This window comes from Lissotriton vulgaris, chromosome 2_1 (genome assembly GCF_964263255.1).
Source record: "Lissotriton vulgaris chromosome 2_1, aLisVul1.2, whole genome shotgun sequence".
NCBI classification, from domain to species: domain Eukaryota; kingdom Metazoa; phylum Chordata; class Amphibia; order Caudata; family Salamandridae; genus Lissotriton; species Lissotriton vulgaris.
In genome coordinates, this window is record NC_141687.1 from 376,207,813 (window position 1) to 376,227,217 (window position 19,405).

Below are 19,405 nucleotides of genomic sequence, written 5' to 3' on the forward strand. Positions count from 1 at the left end.
CGGGGGGAAATTTCGTAAATTCCAGGGTGTGTCCTTTTGAAACTACATCCAAGACCCATCGGTCGTTGGTGATGTTCGACCAATTGGAGAAGAATTTCGAGATTCGACCTCCAAGATGCACAATCCTCTCACTGTTTTTTGCTGGTGTTCGCACCACCTTTGTAGTTGGACTTCCGCTGGTAAGGCCTGGAGGTGGATGAACGATTTTGGGACTGATAGGATCCCCTTTGTCTGTTGTCGTAGGTGTATCCTCTATATTGACCCGTGCCTCGAAAAGTAGAGGTTCCTCCTCCTCTACCACGAGCCCCACGAAATGGCCTCTTTCTGTATTGCAGAGTCGTTAAGGACTTCGCAGTGTCCGTGTCCTTTTTGATGAGTTCCAAGGCATCATCAACGTGCTTACCAAACAGAGACTCGCCATCGTAGGGCAAATCGAGCACTCTGGATTGAACTTCCGGTCGGAAGGTTGTAGACTTCAGCCAGCCTTGGCGACGCAAAACTGCAGCACCCGCCAATTGACGGAATCCAGTAGAGGCTATATCGACGGCACAGTCGATAATTTCCGCCGAAATCTTTTCTCCCTCGAGAATGATGGACTGTGCTTCTTCCCGGATAGAGTCAGGCATTTGTGGAAGTAGACCAGCAATCTCGGACCACATTTGACGGTCGTAACGACCCAGAATGGCTAAGGCGTTGGAAGCTCTTACCGTTGTCGCAGCCATTGTGGTAAATTTTTTACCAATGGAGTCCAATTTACGGCCATCCTGATCCGGGGGGGAAGTTAAAGGAACGGCAGGATTTCGAGACCTTTTTTGTGCAGCCTGAGTGATCACTGAGTCTGCTTTAGGCTGTGAAACTAAGCAGGCCGGGGAAGTAGGCGGTGCTTTATATTTCTTGTCCAGCCTAGGAAGAACGGCTGGAATGGAGTTAGGACGTTCCATCAACTTCAGACCCTCTTCCCATATGTGGTCAATAATAGGAATGGTATGAGTTTGGCGTTGAGGCAAGTCTTTAAAGTCATACAGAAAACATTCTGCTTGCTGCGTTTCTAACGTTAGGTGAAACCTTTTTGCTGCACGGACCATAAGGCTGTGGAAACTTGCGATATCCACTGGTGGCGAAGTTCTCGGTGATGTTGGTGGAGTAGAGGGTGTCTGTGCCCTATAATTGTCCCAATCCTGCATTTCCTCATCATCAGTGTCATTATCTCCAGTGTTTTGTGGAGTTTGACCCTCATTATCCGTATCAGGAGCAGCACCTAAAGGAGACGTAGGTGCAACAGTCGCTTGAACTCGAGGCCTAGGCGTTGGAGACTGTGGTGGAAGCACTGGAGACTGAGGGCGTGGAGCTGGAGCCTGGGACCGCTGCACTTGGGGTGCTGGGGAAGGCGGTAACGATGGTGGAAATCTACGATTGTAGTCATCCAGCATATGTTGTAGGTTTTTCACCATAGACATAGGAATTTGTGTAAAGCGTTCGTAATTAGGTTGTTGTGTGCTATCCAATGGAAAAAGGACGTTCCCATCTTCGACGGTATGATCCGCATACTCATCCTCATCGCTATAGTCCTGACACTTAATGTGTAACTCCGATGGACTGGTTGCTGGTTGGTAAAGTTGATCAACCTCTGAATCATTTCCAGATTCCTCTGCTCCAGATTGAAATAATTTCTCCGGAGGTTGTGATCCACTCCTAATAGGACTTAACTGTATTAGCGGTACAGACTTGAGGGACGAAGTAGAAACCACTTTGAAGGTGGTAGCAGATTGTAGGGGTTTCTGTGTCGTCGACGAGCCCGTCGACGAGAGTGGCATAGCTTTAACACCCTCTAGTTGTTTTTTCGTTGGCGCCGCTGCATCCGGCGCAGGAAATTTAATTTTGGTAGATGACGACTTTTTGGCCGTCGACGAGGCCGTCGACGAGGCCGTCGACGAGATCGCTGTCTTCGCCGTCGACGAGGGGGTCGTCGGCGGAGCAGTCGTCGACGGAGGGATCATCTGCGTCGATGGTATCGTCGACGGGGCTGTCGTCGACGAGGATCCGGTCGTCGACGATGAAGTCTTGGTGTTCGTCGACGGGAGAGCCGTCGACGATGGGTGCGTCGACGGTGGTTTCTTCGTCGACGGTTTGATTGACGAGATCATAATAATGGATGAGATGGGTCTCACCTCCTGGCTGCTCGTCGACGAGATGATCATCGTCGTGGCAGAACTCGTCGACATGGAAGAAGTAGTCGTCGACGTGGAAAAGGCCAAAACAGACTTCGTAGACGCCGAAGACGTCGGCGGACGCGTCGACGAGCCCGTCGACGAGCCAATGCCCGTTTTAGAAACGGAGGGCATGGTCTTGGGGCGAGACGCCAGAGAACCAGGTCCCGTAGGCGCGCCCTGAAGCAAGTCTTGTGAGGAGACATCCTTGGAAGATCCCAGTTTTTTACTCTTCTTAAGAAAAGGAGAGGGGATTTCAGTCTCAGACCCACGCTTCTGAGAGGTTTTAGAGAAACCAGATGACATACTCTCAGCATCGGACACGGCGTTGTCAGATGACTTCAACTTCTGTAGCCACAGAAGGAGACGAGCCTCTCTGTCCCTCAAGGTCTTAGGAGGAAATTTGCGACAGAGTTTGCAGGTGGAGACAACATGGTCCGGATATAAACAGTAAATACACTTACTGTGTGGATCCTCATGAAAAAGGCGAAGTTTCCCACAGGATGGACAAGCCTTGAATAGAGTTTTCTTTGAAGAAGACATTTTGAAGAAAAATATGAAGAAATATGAAGAAACTTGAAGAAACTGAGCAGAGCTCAGGGAGACTCCCTTCACACGACGTGCGGTAGAAAATCTGAGGACTTGGGCTTCTGAGGAGAAGGTTCTAGAGGAGGCTACAGCCTGATTGGCTGGAAAGTGGACCAACACATAATGACTCCTATAAGTTACTAAAGTGAATTCTCCCTTGGGCTTTTCAATGGGCCTATTCTGTTCTATGGTACTTTTTTAAGTTTACAATTTTATTGCATTATATGTATGTATATTTTATTTATAATTTTTCTCATATATACATGCATATATTACTGCTATTTTATGTACCGTGGGACTCCCACTTCGACGACGGGGAATATTCAAGCATGTGAATCTATGAAAGACACCCCTAATACTGGAGAACCTACCACTCCTATCATGGCAGGTGATTACACTCTGTATAACCTGCGCTCACCCTTGGGTAGCTTGGCACTGAGCAGTCAGGCTCATCACAGAGGCAATGTGTAAAGCATTGGCACAGCACTCTCACTCAATAAACACACTGAGCGTCACAAAAGAGACTTCACACGTAGTGTATGCAAATAAAGTTTGTATTCAGCACACATATTTACCACAATATGATCAATTATTTCTGGGCATAAATCATATTTGGAAATATCACTGGCAGTACTAGGCCCAACCGTGTTAAAATGACATCAATAGTATGCACACTTGGGAAAGATCCTACTTTACCTGTAAGCACCCTTATGCGGTGCGAAACGTTGTCAGAACTAGACCCACCTTGGCAATCATTACAATTCATACCACACAGTTGTAAGGTGCAATGCAGATCACAACTATATCAAAAATGTGTACACACAGAAAATTACAAGGCCACACGGGTAAAATCCAATGTCAAATGTAGTATTATTTTGGCAAGTAATAAACCTGTAAAGCAAAACCACTGTGCGGTGTAACTAATAACAGGCGGTTCTTATTCAGTCGCTCCCACACACTCACTCAGCAGCGCTACAAAGTGCAATTGATATCAGGCAGGTCCGTATTAGGCGCACTCACACACATGCATACATGCATACAGCACCGCAATGTGGTGCAACCAATATCTGCCAGGTCAATGGATAATACAAATGTGGATCCCCATGGCCCAAGCCCTCCTTCATCTCTTAGCTTACCCCGACTACCCTAAGACCACAGGTTGGATCTAAAAATCCCTCCCCCTGATACGAGGCAAATTGAGGCTTGAGTCCTACTTAGTCAGGATTCGAGGAAAGAAGGTTGGTGTAGGTAGCAGGGCTACTTTGGCGGCAGTTGACAAATGGGAGTTTGGACACACCACCCTTGAAGTTCACCCGCTGTATGTAGAGGAGAAGCGGGCTGAGAGCGATAGTCATTTCAATCAAAGGGTTTGACAATTGGCCTTCCAGCACAAGCCCAGTTCTGTGAAGCAAAGGGGGGTCACCCAGTCTGTTGGCCTGCTTCTAATCGCTCTCGGAAGTGTACCTCGGCATAGTCAATTACTTTCACCACCCAGGCCCGATCCGGGCAATACTACCTGGCAACACAAAGTCGTCTGGCCCGGAAGACGAGAGGGCAGTTTATGTGCTGCACTGAGGGCACAAAAGGAACAATCAATGAATGGAAGGTGCCTCTCCGAGGAAGGAGGCACCAAGTCAAGCACACGTCACTCAATGTAGCACCCAGGCAAACCAGGCACAATGGAATACGAATCCGCTCCTCTGCACCTCTCTGGAAATTAGGCACAATGTCTGGGATGATATTGATATGAGTCGCAATAGACAGTTCTGGTCACACACAGTGAAGAGTTGCAAACTCAGTACCTCCCTGGAAATGAGGCCCAACGTCTGTTGTGCGCTGATACGAGTTGCACCAGACAGTGGCGGTCAGACACAAGGAAGAGTTGAAAATTCCATACCTTAGACAACACTTAGTGCGCGTTGATTCAGGTCGCACAACACAATTCTGGTCGCACACACAGGTGCAAGTTTAGCTGTGCAACAAGACGTAAAATGAAGCACTACTATGGGTACGCCCTCCCTCCAAGGGACACAACCTGTGAATGGGACACCGCACGCAATGAGCATGCAGTTGGGCTTGTCATATGAAAGTGATGTGGCACGATTGACAAAGCGGGCCAGCTGGATCCCACAACCAGTAAATCCGCTCACCACCAACAGGAAACTTATGTGTGTTGAGGCCCCCACGATGCAGGGGCCATGCTCCTTAGATAAGGGCAATACTTTTGGGGCTCCACACAAGGCAATCCGGTCTGCAGGCACAATACTTAGTTCCACGATCTTGCCGTGCTACCAGTTGAGATCCAGCAGACGATGTGGGCACTTAAGAGGGCACCGCTCTCCAGGTGTCACATGTAGACGGTGTGGGTCTCTTGTGGGACTCCTTCAATGTCCCTGAGATCTCCACAAGAGAAAAGGGGATAAGCTAGCAAGTTCTTGGATAGCACATTTCAGGGTGCCACACAGCAGCAGGTAGTCAGTCCGGGACAGCCACGGTTCAGGAAGGGTGCACAGTCCCCTCCAAATGCAGTAATACTCCTTGCGCACAACAGATTCTTCTAGCAGTGTAAACCCCACAGTTCCAGAATGTCTGGTCCCACATACTCACTAGTGTATCTCTCCCCTGCTGAATTGTGGCACCAGTAGTTATACTGTAGTTTGCCTTTGAAGTTAGGGGTAATTCAGGGGGTTTCCCTTTAAACCACAGATGTCTCCCCCAAATTTCAGACCTGTCTGCCATGAGGCTGTGGACTGCAGATCTTAATCTTTAATGGGCCAATGAACTGGCTTCCCAGAGGCCAAGTGTCAAAACCTCTCCCTCCAATCTATCCAGCCAGGCCCTCAAACGGCAGAGGTCTGTTGTTCCAGTTGCATGCCCAGTGTTTATAGCTGTAAATGGGGACTGCACAGATGTACTCCCCCAGTCTCCAGTGTGGACTGGAGTCAAGTTAAAAGGCACACAAAGAGTTTTAGGGCAGAGAAATGCCCACTTTCTAGAAGTGCAATTTCTAAGCTAATAACGACAAATCCACCTGTATCACAGGAGAGCGTTTGTCATTGTGAATCCAATGATAGGAAACACGATGAGGCTGCGCCACTGTAAGCCACGTTTGCACCTTGAAGTAATTTCAACGATTCCCCCATTTTAACATATGGGAACCTTATAGGTAGTGAACACATACATGGGTATTCGTCACTACCTGGGCAAGGAACATAAGTGTCCCTGCCCTGTCTTTCACCTACCACTTGCTTCACCCCTCAAACATTATCCTAGGTGTGCTCTAGGGGTGGTGAAAGGTCCCCTCGGGAGTGGCCAGTGGTTTTGAAGGCAAACCTGAGCATAAGTGCAATTGCGCAGAGACCTGCAATGGCAGACTTGACATGTTTAAAAACATCATAGGTGAAAGTGCACACACACACAGGATTATAATGGCAGGCTTGAGACATGCTTACAAATATCAGGTAAGCACCACTTCCTAAAGTGTGCAGGAAGGGTGCTTGCACTTTCACACTGCATTTACAGTGGGAAAGTGCCCACAGCAGGAAGGACAAAAGCCACAAAATTAAAATCAGAAAAACCCCGATGTTGCCACATGGGGTTTCTTCACCACCTGGGCATGGAACACCATGGAACATGTCCTGCGTTTCGCCTACTACTTGCTCCGCCCCTCAGGGCTTACCCTAGAGGTGCTCTAGTGGCAGTGGAAGGCCCACTCAAGGTTGGCTAATGAGCTAAAAATGCCAACCTGAGCATAAGCACAACTGTGCACCGACAGACTTGCAATGTGCCTGATACATGTTTCACAGGCTATTCTGGTGGGTGGTGCAATTAGTGCTGTGTCCCACGATTAGCCAGTGCAGTACCTGCCCTGCATGTGTGGTGTACCTTTTTACAGTGCACTCCAAGGTACAACACCTACACCAATCAAGTAAGCACCACTTCCTAGCATGTGTAGGAAGGGTGCATACACTTTCCCACTGCATTACAGTCAGAAAGTGCCCAGAGTCCTAAGGCCATGAAAAGATAATCCGTCAAAACCAGGAGGGAAAAAAGTGAAACGTTTTAGGGAAATCCCCCTAAGAAGGGCCATGTTCAATAATCAGTTATGTAATATGTGAGGTTATATGCAGTACATTAGAGCGGGGCAAGTTATGCTCATGTCAGTTATGTATAACTGGTGAATTTTAGTGCTAATTTGGTTTTGTAACATTTACATATCACTCCACTTTAACCTTTGTTTCTGTCAGTGAGTGTCTATGCCCTGCTGACAGCCAACCTCTTGCCAAGCATGGCCTTTGGGCATGTGCAGCGCGGGGTTTCCCAAAGGCCTGATCTGCGGCTAGGCCTTTTACCCAGCCCCCTGCCTGCGACTAACATCCGATTTTAAGAAGGGGTTAGCACATCAAAATATAAAATGCAGGCCTATGGGCTCTGTCAAGGGGAGACTACATCAATAAGCAAGACAAGCCTATAGGCTATGTCAAGCATTCACCACTTTAATGTTGAACGGCAAGCCTACTGGCTTTTTCACAGGGCCACTACTTTAAAAAATCAATAGTGATATGTTAGGATATAAAATAACAACCAATGGATTCCATCACCATATTCAAAGACATTGATCAGTTATCCGAAACATTTATCTTCAAGACAACCTTAAACTTGTGTAAGAGTATTTCTTTTATACCACTTAGGCCACATAATGTAGCCCTAGGAGCATCCACATTGGGTCCCAGCATTTCCAAGCCTGAGAGCAAAAGGCAGGAGCCAAGAAAAAAACATGGCTGATGTGTGGCCCCAGATGACAGGAGCTGCGTGTGAAGAGTCAGCACGGGCTTTGAGGGTCCCCACAAAACCCCCAACGAAAAAAAACAGGATTCCCCCCAAAAACATTTAAACAGAAGAGGCACACCGGGTACATGAATACTATCTGAGCGGCTATGAGCGGCCAGAGCCACTCATTTAGTATTCACTTATCACAGGAAGAAGCACCCAAAAATTCCCTTTGAGGGCAATTTAAAGATGTGTTACCTGATTAGTGGTGTCCGATTTTGGAAGATACATATTGATCACAAGGACAGCCCAATACGCCCGTGGGAAAACAACAGTTTTAACTATGGGTAACTATATATCAAGTGATACAAAACATTTTGTGGAACTCATTTAATCAAGAATCCTCATACAGAAATTAGAGTCTACAAGAACAAAAAGAGGCTAATGGTTCAACCCAGGTATCAACTAATTGGGAATATTGTCGACCCCAACCAATTTATAGGGGTCTCCTTAAGGACGTAGTCATCAGACTACCACACCAATGATGGTCTTGATGCATTTAATCAATTCAATCACTTCTTAAATGGGTAGAAAACCAGCGTAACAGTGTGTCACCTCACAATGGGAAATTCCTGATGAGGTATACATCAGAATAGAGGACCCATGGCAGACGCGCACAGATCATTGAGGCGACGAGCACTGTGAGCTCCCATTTTTTTTTTTAATAATGCAGCAACTTTGCAGCACCATTGTGGCACCATCTATTCAGGTTGGGGTTGAAACGTTGACAACATTCCCAATTGTTTGATACCTGTTATCGAACTATAAGGTTGGCCAAAACTCTTTGAGCCTCCTTTTATTCTTGTAAACTCAAATATACACAGAACCATTGGGATCACACAGTGCCTTTGTATTATAATGATAGTTATCTGTTGAACCACTTTATGTACACTGCGTCATCTGCACTATTAATTCACGCTGTCACACCTCTATTTATATGTATTAATACAATATATGTATGAAGGAAACTTCCTTGGTCCAGCACTTTATTGATTTATTCTTTTATCTCAGAGTCATGATTATTTTTCTTTCAACAGTGTATAGTTAGCACTGTTGATGACTAATTAAGGTAAAATATGTAATATTTCCAATTGATGTTTAGAACCCTCTAATTTCCTTATGAGGTTTATTCACTTAAATGAGTCCCACATGATGTTTTGTATCACTTGATATACCATTTTGGGAAGGGGCACCACAAACATGTTTAATGAATGTTGTGGATGGCTGTAGGAAGTGCAGAAGCCCCCTAGAAATCAGTCACACAAATGATCCCTATTTTTCCTGGGGTCCATAGGCATGACCCCATGAAAAGTTTGGTATTTTTTAAGCATTCAGAGAGCTTCGAACTTTTGTTCTCAAGCTCGGGAATTCAGAGACCCCTTGTAGATGGCCTTAGTGCTGAATTATGTGGTCTAAGTGGTATAAAAGAAGGATTCTGACACATGGGATCAGTTGACATACTAATGTCAAGGCTTCCACGTGCTACAAACAAACATTTTTTAATTCTGAAGAGATTTTATTATATTTTACGTGATGCTTGGTCTATGATTTACATAGCAAACATTTTCAGGGCTCGACTATGATCCGAGCTGACCCTTGGCTGGGCTTTCCCCGTTAATTTGTTGGCTTGGCAACTTCTATCAGAAATGCAGAGTCTCCTAAGGTCTTGGCCTTAGACAGTCCTGTTTTTTTTCACCATCTGTCCCAGTAAATTTCAATAAATGTAGACGAGCTGGACAGGGCAGCAGCAACATACAGGTGACTCCATGACTGTATCTCTTTGTCTTGCAATCTCTTCTCCTTTATCCGTACCACTTGAGCCTCCTTTCTCGTTTTTGTGTTATTTATATTTTGTTACTTGTCTTTTTACTTTATTGCTATGGAGAACGGTCTGGATCAGGAATGTGTTGGCTCCAGCACTCTTTGCACTATATTTAGCTGATTTGCCTAAAATCTAACAGTTTACACTGTTGTTTTCACCAAAATAAGGAAGGCTGTCATCCCATACCTTCTCTACGCGGATAATTTGAAAATCTTAGGCAGTGCTTCAATTGGCCTTAAAATGAAATTTGAGGCATTCGTAAGGTATTGTGGAAAGACTAAATTATTGCATTTGGCAAAAAGAAGGCAAGGAGTGGATGAGCTATTGGGAATACTCCTGTAGAAAAAGTATTAGAATATAAGTATTTGGGAACGATTTTTTACTAAATCTCTCTCCTGGGGTTTGTACATTGATAAGCTGAAATATAAAGCCTTCTCAACCATTGGTGGCTTGAAAAATTGTACAGTGTTAATTGGTGTTTCCTCTCTTCACCCAGTTCTTGACGCATTTAGTGCTATGGTTGCCCCACAATTATTTAACAAAATGGAGGTCCTCCTGGGCTTGAGTGGGTACAGACAATGCGCAAACTTTGAGGGGAATGTGTCTAAAGAATCTGCTCTCTCTACCAAAATGTGCTCTGTCCCAAGCAATAAGGTGGAATCTGGCTTGGATATGGTCAACGATTGTTTTTACCCGAAACATGAGATTCTGGGATAAACCAATAACTTTTTTATTTTTTATTTCCCTCACTCCCGCCCCAATCTGATAGGTCCTGAATAATCCTCTACGCCTCTTTTGGCTTCTCCATTTCCATTGCTGGCAGCGCATAGATGCCTTCTGGCAGTAATGCGCTATAAAAATGTTTATTTAATTTTATCAACTAATTCCATCAGAGCAGTAAAAAGTACCATCCTTGTGTAGAGATGAAATAACGAAAAGTGATTTAGATTGGGCAAGAGAGGTTAGAAATCTGATGCTTAATATGGCAAAGATATTGTGCATATACACTTATGGTATTGCTCACCCCACCGCCCTATCAAAGAATGAGTTAAAGCTGCCGGGTAAGGGTCCGTAGAGATAAAGATCTGGAGTATTTAAGACAAAAAAATGCCACTGCAGTTGATCTGTGCAAAATTTGGGATTCGAAAAGTTCGTTTTCTTACCTGTACAAGTTGCCCTACCATGCAATGTTTAATGCAATTTTAAGGTATACAACTGGTCTGCATCTGCTCCAATCTCACCCAGCCACTATACTTTTAACAGTATTTACTATTATTTCGTACTGATTTGATATTAATAGTTTAAGGGATGTTTGCCTCAAATAAACTTATTTATTTATTTTTATATAATGACGTTATCGCTCAAGCCTTCTTCTTTTCTTATCTGCACCTTACTAATCTTCAGGCTCGTTTTATTTCCCACCTCTATCCTCATTTCCCTTGTCACGAACAACTCTGCTTCCCGATACACACCTCTGTGCTTCCTTCACTTACTCCTTTCTCTTTCCTTTTTTTCTTTTTAAGAATGTTTTTAATAATTTTCAGTACAAGCAGTCGCTCTCAGGACAAACAGTACATATCTGGTCCACTCCACCCTCTTTCCTTGCCACTTCGCCAAAGATCCCCTATTTTCCACCTCCTTTCATCCCTTCTTCCGTCCCCGGCTCTGCACTCTTCCTCGTCGCGTTTACTCTCCTCTTCTCCGCTCACCCTTCTCATCATACGTTTTACAAAAACTGGCAAAGTACGTTGGTTAAGGTAAAGTTCTTAACGCACACAATACAAAAAATGCTTCCGATTGTAGATTAAGTTGTAATCACCACCTGCCTCTTTGGCGTAGATGCGTAAAACATATATACACATGTTTAGAAAGATCATGAAGTTGATTCCTGATAAATCATAAACCAATTTTACGTTAATAGACGAGCTTGATGCCCTGCTGAAAGATACTTCCACCCATAAACAGTGCACACATCTGACTTCTTTGAGGTATAGAATACATTTATTTGCTCGGAGCAGGATCAGGCTCTCCATTCAAGCAATGCAATTCAGGGACATCATTTTCTTTCGATGTGTATTTTCTTTGAACGGCTAAAGACTAATCGTCCCTCCGCACAAACATTGCTAATTAAAGCTCAAGAAAATAGAAGGTCTGTAAACAGTAGTGTAAGGTTGCGTCCGTGTGTGCTCAGGGAAGTAGGGGCCCCGTCGATTTGCGGCACAATTGTTTTTAAAGTGTCCGATATACAAATGTACTGAGCCCAAGCTGACGGGCAACTTGCAGCTGACTTCAACTTCTTCAAAGGCGAAATAAACCAGGAGGCGCAAGAGCGGCAGATTATCCAGGAGACAAAAGTCTCCACGGCTATAGCACACGCAGACGGCGTAAGAGAATGTATTGTCTGACGATCGTAGCTCGGATCAGGGCACAGAGATATGGACTAACTTGCATAGCTGTCCCCAGGGCCGTTTCTAGGTGTTTTGCCGCCATAGGCGAGAATTGAAAAATGCCCCCCCTCCCTTTTACTACCATCACTCTGTCCCCCTGTCTTAAGAAGCCACCGGCTGTCTATGCTATAAAACAGTCTAGGCTCCAAAACTGAGAGCGTCCTGCCCAGCTATAAAGTACTATATAGACGCTCATGCACATATTATTCACAAGCATCCAAGCAGGATGAGGTAACAGCGAGCAGACAGACGCCCTCTCTGGCCCCACTAATGCCCTCGTCTCTCCTTCGCTCGTGGCCCATTCTTAAAGAAATGCCGGCCGCCCACATCAATGGACTGCAGGCAAGGAGCGACCTCCAGGGAAATGTCTTTACTCTGTCCTCATTTCAATTTCTGAACTGGAGTGTCGTGGGGTCCTCTTGCTGATACAATACCAGTGAAAGAAAGGAGGGGTATTGCAACCCCAGGGCACCAGAGATGTATACACACTCTGGAAAGATTCAGCTATACAAGTATCTGTCATGACACTGACACACAACCCTGCTTAATTTTTTATGCAAATGATACTGGTCTCTTTTCAGTAAGCTACTTGGCTCGATGCTTCTTTCTTAACACCATCGCTGCTGATAGTATCCTTCTCCTGTGCTGGGCCCTAATGAAAATGGGTGTGGTCATGATGAGCTCAGCTCGTCATGAGCACACGAGAGGTATACCTCATGCTCGTCATGAGCATCGAAGGGGTTAAGAAAGTACTATTCGATTCCCAATCACGATCCCTAGTAACAAAACAATAATCGAATCCTAACATAGCACAAACAATTTTACACGCAGATCTCTTCCGCAGGTACACGAATCCACTGAGGTGTCCAGTCCGCACTGGGCGGCCCTTTCTTTAGCTGTCTAAACATTGAAGGTGTTAAGTTGAAAGGTTTTGTACACAGACACTGAGCCAAACATTGCATCAATATCAAAGCCAAGAAGTCCAAGCACCCGGAAGCAGCCCTGTGCTAAACGCAGTTCTATACAACACTCACAATAACAATATTGGAGTAGGGCATTTCATAGGTTTCTCTCATCTTACTTTATTGAAAATGTATTAAGCTCAAACCCTTCAAAACCAGTTCCTTCTAGGCACGTTGTCTCACGGAAATATCTTGTCAGTTCAATTCCACGCAATAGGGGGTCTGATGCAAAATGGCGCAGTTTTCTATTCTGCAATGTGGGAAACTAGTTTCATAGTTTTGCAGGGTGTCTGCCAAGTATGCATAGCTTGGCTATGGGTGAGAAGGGGGCATCTAGACTTCAGCATGACACTTGTAAACACAAGAGACACCGAGATCCACAGCTGCCCTCAAAGTTTGTCACTGTATTCCAACCTGTCTCCTAATCCCTCACTTCCTCCCACATACTCTCCTAACCCATCACTGCACTCTCGCACATTACCCAAGTCACACTCAGCACCCCAAGTCCCCTAGAGGACCCTCACCACCACCCCCTATATGCTCACACTTCAGGTTTTCACTCTTCACATCTCCCTTAGCGCCTTGCTGACCCACCTCCCTTCTGGGTTCTCTAAGCACCCACAGCTGGCCTCCTAGACCTCTCCCTGCACCCCACTTCAGCTCATCCACATCCTGTCAGCACCCCTCACATGTCCACACACACTGTCCCACACCCCTCACATGCCCTCCTCCACCACACTCCTGCAAACCTTCTGGACAATCTTTCTGCACCCCTACACCTCCCTGCACCCCCTCGTGGGGGACTTCAGCCCCGCTGCCAACCTGAAACTGACCTGAGGCCTGTGCTGTGAGTCTTCTGGTGAGATGTAGCACGGCAGGATAACGCACCCGATGCCTGTCCTGTGAGGCTTCTGAGGGAGATGTAACACTGCAGGATAATGTACTCGAAACCTGATCTGGGGGAGATGTAGCAGCACAGGATAGTGCACCTGAGGCCTGTGCTGTGAGTCTCTGGGGTGATGTAGCATGGCAGGATAATGCACCCGAGGCCTGTGCTGTGAGTCTTCTGGGGAGGGGTGTGTAGCACAGAAGGATAAGACACCTGAGGCCTGTGCTGGGAGTCTTCTGGGGGAGAGGGGTGTAGCACGGAGGAATAGTGCACCTGAGGCCTGTGATGTGAGTCTTCCTGGGGAGGGAGGGTGTAGCATGGAAGGCTAAGGTACCTGAGGCCTGTGCTGTAAGTCTTCTGGGGAGACGTAGCATGGCAGGATAATTCACCTGGGATGAGTGCTGTGAGCCTTCTGGGGGAGGGAGGGCGTAGCACGGAAGGATAAGGCACCCTTTAGGTCAGTGCTAGGGTACCAGGAGAGCGAGAGATTGTAGTGCGGAATAAAGCACCAGTCCTGAGGATAGCCCGAAGGCACCCCTGAGGCGAGGGCTAGCACAGTAGGAGGATAACGTACATGAGGCCTGTGCTGTGAGTCTTCTGAGGGAGATGTAGCACGACAGGATAATGCACATGAACAGAGAGGCTTCTTACCGGAGCGAGGAATCCTCGGGCAGGCCCGGGGAGTCTCCATAAAGTGCTGAATAAGCGGGAAAGGGGGAAAAAAGCAGCGTGTCAGGGAGGGTTTGTCACAAGCTTTTGAGGCAGGAAAGAGCCGCCCCTCCGCCTCCCTCCCCTTCTCAATCCGAGACCTGCCAAGTCTGGCTACAAAGGCAGTCACCACCACCTCTGAAACAAGCATTTGCAATGCAATGGTCTCGGCATCATTAAAGGTAGAGCTATTGGCATTGCTCATGACATTTTTTTTCTTTAAATCAAAAATAAATGGGCATTGTCATTAACATTGCCAATACACAGCACTCTGCACTCAACAGCACACAATACTCTGCACACTCACTACTCTGCACACTCACTACTCTGCACACTCACCACTCTGCACACTCACCACTCTGCACACTCACCACTCTGCACACTCACCACTCTGCACACTCACCACTCTGCACACTCACCACTCTGCACACTCACCACTCTGCACACTCACCACTCTGCACACTCACCACTCTGCCCTCACCACTCTGCCCTCACCACTCTGCCCTCACCACTCTGCCCTCACCACTCTGCACTCACCACTCTGCACTCACCACCACTCTGCACTCACCACCACTCTGCACTCACCACCACTCTGCACTCACCACCACTCTGCACTCACCACCACTCTGCCCTCACCACTCTGCCCTCACCACTCTGCACTCACCACCACTCTGCACTCACCACCACTCTGCACTGACCACCACTCTGCACTCACCACCACTCTGCACTCACCACCACTCTGCACTCACCACCACTCTGCACTCACCACCACTCTGCACTCACCACCACTCTGCACTCACCACCACTCTGCACTCACCACCACTCTGCACTCACCACTCTGCACTCACCACTCTGCACTCACCACCACTCTGCACTCACCACCACTCTGCACTCACCACCACTCTGCACTCACCACCACTCTGCACTCACCACCACTCTGCACTCACCACCACTCTGCACTCACCACCACTCTGCACTCACCACCACTCTGCACTCACCACTCACCACCACTCTGCACTCACCACCACTCTGCACTCACCACTCACCACCACTCTGCACTCACCACCACTCTGCACTCACCACCACTCTGCACTCACCACCACTCTGCACTCACCACCACTCTGCACTCACCACCACTCTGCACTCACCACCACTCTGCACTCACCACCACTCTGCACTCACCACCACTCTGCACTCACCACTCTGCACTCACCACTCTGCACTCACCACCACTCTGCACTCACCACCACTCTGCACTCACCACCACTCTGCACTCACCACCACTCTGCACTCACCACCACTCTGCACTCACCACCACTCTGCACTCACCACCACTCTGCACTCACCACCACTCTGCACTCACCACTCACCACCACTCTGCACTCACCACCACTCTGCACTCACCACCACTCTGCACTCACCACCACTCTGCACTCACCACCACTCTGCACTCACCACCACTCTGCACTCACCACCACTCTGCACTCACCACTCACCACTCTGCACTCACCACTCACCACTCTGCACTCACCACTCACCACTCACCACTCTGCACTCACCACCACTCTGCACTCACCACCACTCTGCACTCACCACCACTCTGCACTCACCACCACTCTGCACTCACCACCACTCTGCACTCACCACCACTCTGCACTCACCACTCTGCACTCACCACTCTGCACTCACCACTCTGCACTCACCACTCTGCACTCACCACTCTGCACTCACCACTCTGCACTCACCACTCTGCACTCACCACTCTGCACTCACCACTCACCACTAGGTAGAGATAATACTAGCACCCTAGCCCGCTCACTGCCTTTTGTATCTGAAACCTGCAGGGACTTTTGTACAGGCTGCATGCAAAGCTTGACATACATACATCTTGGAGCACCTTGGAAGTGTTGCAGCAGAAAGAGCAGTCGTTTTAATTTAAGTAGACTTAGGTCATTTAATATTTTGAAAATGGTTGTACGTCCTGAAGTAGAAGCAAAGATGCTTTTCATTTGCATCAGTTAATGTAGTAGATTCTGCCTGTGCAATGTACCAGCGTGTTTGTGATTGGGTTATTTGCTGTTGTGGGTCTCCAATCACACTCCTACATAGTTTCTGAAAAAGCTTTCTTAGTATCGCGGCAGCAGCAAGCACTGAACGGAGCTCTCTCACTCATAGGACAGCACGGGCACCCTGCACCCCCTCTCAAGAGCAGGCACCGCGCGCCGGGGGAGACATGGAACATCAGATGCTGTGCTGCGAGGTGGAAACCATCCGAAGGGCTTACCTGGATCAGCACCTCCTGAACGACAGGGTGCTGCACACCATGCTGAAGGCGGAGGAGAACTGCCCGCCGTCCGCTTCCTACTTTAAGTGCGTGCAGCGTGAAGTGCAACCCTACATGCGGAAGATCGTGGCCACCTGGATGCTGGAGGTTTGTGAAGAGCAGAAATGTGAAGAGGAGGTGTTCCCATTAGCCATGAATTACTTGGACAGATTTTTGTCGGTGGAACCGCTGAAGAAAAACAGATTGCAGCTGCTGGGGGCTACCTGCATGTTCGTGGCCTCAAAAATGAAAGAAACCATTCCTCTAACGGCGGAAAAACTTTGCATTTATACTGATAACTCCATCGGACCCGACGAATTAGTGCAAATGGAGCTGTTGACGCTGAACAAACTCAAGTGGGACTTGGCCTCTGTCACCCCTCACGATTTCATTGAACATTTCCTTTCCAAAATGCCCCTCGGCGAGGACACGAGGCAGATTATCCGCAAGCACGCTCAGACTTTTGTGGCACTCTGCGCGACAGACATCAAGTTCATTTCCAACCCTCCCTCCATGATCGCGGCAGGCAGCGTGGCAGCAGCCGTCCAAGGTCTTCACCTCGGCAACACCAACAGCTTCCTCTCCTACCAGTGCCTCACGCATTTCCTGTCCCAGGTCATCAAGTGCGACCCGGATTGTTTACGGGCCTGCCAAGAGCAAATTGAATCGCTGCTAGAATCCAGTCTGCGTCAGGCACAGCAACACAACGTGTCAGAGCGCAAAAATGCTGATGAAGAGGAAGGCCTGTCCTGCACTCCCACCGATGTGCGAGACGTGAACATTTGAAGGGACTTGTGGAAGTCATTTGCTGGCCTACACAGTAGTGGAGCATGGGCGTAGGAGAGGCGCCGACTGATAAGCCCATATGCCTCGTCCTGGTAACTCAGAGAAACCTCTTTTTTCACCTGGGCAGTTGCATCAGTTAATGTAGTAGATTCTGCCTGTGCAATGTACCAGCGTGTTTGTGATTGGGTTATTTGCTGTTGTGGGTCTCCAATCACGCTCCTACATAGTTTCTGAAAAAGCTTTCTTAGTATCGCGGCCGCCCCGGAAGTCAGGCACGGTCGCCTGTGACGGGGGCGGGGCCACGTTCAGACCGGAAGGAGGCAGGCGGAGTCGTTGCGTCTCGCGGCCCGGGGCTCCTGTGAGCGGTGTAAAGCCCCGGGGCCGCGCCAGCAGGAGGTTGGGCGCCGCGTGCTGAGGTAAGGTAAGTTCCAAAAGGCTGGAGCGCGATTGGTGCACTTGTGTGTGTGTATGCTCGTGTGTGTGTGTGTGTGTATGTATGTGTGCGACGGTGACGGCGGGGGAGGGGGAGGGGGGGCCTCGGTGCACTTGTGTGTGTGCGCGCGTGTGTGTATGAGTCAGGGGTGGTGTCTCTGTATGTATGTATGTGCGTGCGTGCATGGGCGCTTGTGTGTGTGTGTGTATGCGCATGCGTGTGTGGTGCTTGCGCTTCCCAGGAGACAGCGCCTGGCCACAGCGCGCGTTCCAGTTACAAATCGCCTGGAAGGATGCGCATGGCCAGGACTGTCTCCTGGGAATGATAGTCGCTGACAAAAGATCTCGGCGGAGACGCGCTTCCGCGCGTTGACGCCGAGACCTAAAAAACGCTCAAAAGACGCAGGCCTCCAGAAAAGATGCAAGCGGGCTAAACAATGTAAGGCAAAAATGTATTCAGGGCATGCTCTTCACCACTACATGTGTGGGTGACGAGCACAGGGAGCTCGTTGTTCCAAGTCAGGTGTGCGATTTCACTAAGGGGATTCCCAAACTCATGTTTTTTGCCGCCCTCCCCCTTTTGCCGCCCTAGGCAGCCGCCTAGTCCTGCCCAATGGTAGAAACGGCCCTGGCTGTCCCTTCCTTTCGCTCCTACCAACAGCAGCGAGGGAGCAGAGGGCCGAGGCAAGCCCCTGTCTGCCTGAAACCAAGATGGTAAGATTATTTAAAGGCCGGTGACCTGACCTGGCAGGCTTACTCAAATAGGCACGGCGGTAGGGCGTAAAGGAGCGCGAGCGCGCGTGATAATGTGTGCGTCAAAGGCAGCGGGCGTCAGCATGCGGCACCCCGCGGCAAGGTCACTTGAAAACAAGGCCTCACGCAATGGCCAGGGCAGCCGCCGCGGTCTCTGGCAGGGCCGCCCGCACTATCGAGTAAATTAGCAGCTATGTCTGCCAGGCTTCATCGCGCTGCCCTCGGCGCGAGCCGGCAACTGCCCGCGGGGGTATTGGCGGTTTCCATGGGAACATCATGCATGCCACGTTCTATGCGGAATTCGAGGCGCAAACATACCTGGGTTGGAAGAGAATAGGCATTCAATCAGTGGGCCCAAGCTACCCCCCCACTTACATTCTTTCGATGACGAGCCCGATCACTGCTCCCATCTGGCCAGTTTGTCAACACTCAACACTCTACATCAGGGTTCTCCAAAGTCGATCCTGGAGGTCCAGATCCATGTCAGATTTTTAGCATATCCCCATTTAGATAAATGTAGTAATCTTATAATCTTGCATGGACCCGGCCCTCCAAGACTGACTTTGGAGAAGCCTGCTCTAGATTAGCCTGATTGCTTAGGACAATCCCAGCTCCATCACATCTATGGACCTTTCTGCAAGGTGTGCACTCCTCTCTC

At 48.3% G+C, this 19,405-nt stretch overlaps 1 protein-coding gene and 1 pseudogene across 1 annotated transcript in view; one reads left to right on the forward strand and one right to left on the reverse strand.

Annotated features, from left to right (window-relative positions):
- DPH1 (diphthamide biosynthesis 1) overlaps positions 1 to 19,405 on the reverse strand; it is a 1,562,622-nt gene that overhangs the window by 457,101 nt on the left and 1,086,116 nt on the right. The window lies entirely within an intron of this gene.
- Positions 16,687 to 17,647, forward strand: LOC147730389 (G1/S-specific cyclin-D1 pseudogene; annotated as a pseudogene).